A 1,624-nucleotide genomic window follows, 5' to 3' on the forward strand; every position below is an offset into this window, starting at 1 on the left:
GATTATAACTTCTTTTGAAGTCCTACAATGTCTCCAAAGTTGTGTTTTTATTAAAATTGCTATGTAATACTACATTCAATTACATTATGTCAGATGATTTAGACAATTCTATTGAAAAATAACAAGAGAAAGCTTAGTAACTACTGTAGATCACCTAATATTGTGGCTTTATATGTCTTTTTCATTTTATATTTTTTAGGAATTTTTTGTTGTTTATTTTGATCTGTTTTCCCTATAATATAGAAAGTATAGATATATATGTAGAGATTCACATAGTGGGAGAATCTCTAAACAGTTTGTGGGAACAGATTATATATTGCACAATGTGATAAACAGATACTCTAAAGGAGAAACACTAAGAAGCCAGTACTAATTCTGTAGCATTATGATATAAAATCTAGCAATATTACTATTCACTGTTCAGAGTGTTATTAGTCTAGTGTCCTATGTTCAATTTCAGAATATGTAAAGATAAGGACAGCTACTTCAAAGAGAATGTGAGACATTATGGCAGTCATTTTTTACTTCCCCAATGTCAGGTCTTGAAGTTCTAAAAAGCCTTCATCATCCTGTTATGACTAGATTAGTTCTATAGTGTTCAGTATGTATTCAATGTGTGTGAAGATGGCAAAAACTATTTGACAGGGACAAAAAAGGATTGTATTCAGGTTTTGGTCTGGATGTAGTATTGTAATGCCTGTGGCATGTACAGGTAGGGATAAGAGAAGAGGGATGGCAGCAATTAGAAAAGATTAGATGATTAAGGGAGTTTGGTATTGTGTTATTGCAGCATGCACATCATGCCATCTGGAAATTATGATAATTTAGCTTCTTCATTTCTTTTGTTGGGCAGTACTAGGGATTCAACGCAGGACCTTGCGCTTTGCTAGTAGGCATTTTTGCCACTTAGCTATTTTCCCAGCCACTTCTTCATTTCTTATCCTTATTTGTTTTATTCCTCTCAAGTTGATTTGCTCTGTCTAATGTTTCCAGAAGAGGAGCAGTGATTATGGACATCTTTGTCTTGTTCCTGATTTTATAGTGAAATTTTGCAGATCTTGTACATTTAGTAAGATGTTGGTTGTTAGTTTATTGTATATGGCATTTATAATATAAAAATAAAGACCATCCATTCCAATTTTCTGTAGGGTTTTTATCATGAAAAAGTATTATAATTTATGAAATGTTTTTTCTACATGTATTGAGATAATCATATAAGGCTTGACTTTGACTCTACTGATAGAGAATGCTACATTTATTGATTTGTGTAGGTTGAACCATCCCTTGCATTCCTGGGTTGAATTTCACTTGGTCGTGCTGTGTAATCTTGATAATTGCATTATCCTGTCTGCCAGTATTTAATGATGATTTTTGAATCTATGTTCACTGTAGAGATTTTCCTGGAGTTCTCTTTTTTCTTGAGTCTTTTTCTGGTTTTGCTATTATGATAATGCTTCCCTGAGTGAGTCAGGCAGAATTGTTTTTATTTCGGTTTTTTTAATTTCAAAGATAATTAAACCAATTAACATATAACAGAATAAAGTCAATCAAAACAAAGCAAGTGATACAAGACTTCAAAAAAATACAAAATCAACAGTGGTTACCATAATTCCTTTTGCCATTT

The sequence above is a fragment of the Cavia porcellus genome, unplaced genomic scaffold, assembly GCF_034190915.1.
Source record: "Cavia porcellus strain 051 isolate PalLab524CR breed Dunkin Hartley unplaced genomic scaffold, mCavPor4.1 scaffold_17, whole genome shotgun sequence".
In the NCBI taxonomy this organism is placed as follows: domain Eukaryota; kingdom Metazoa; phylum Chordata; class Mammalia; order Rodentia; family Caviidae; genus Cavia; species Cavia porcellus.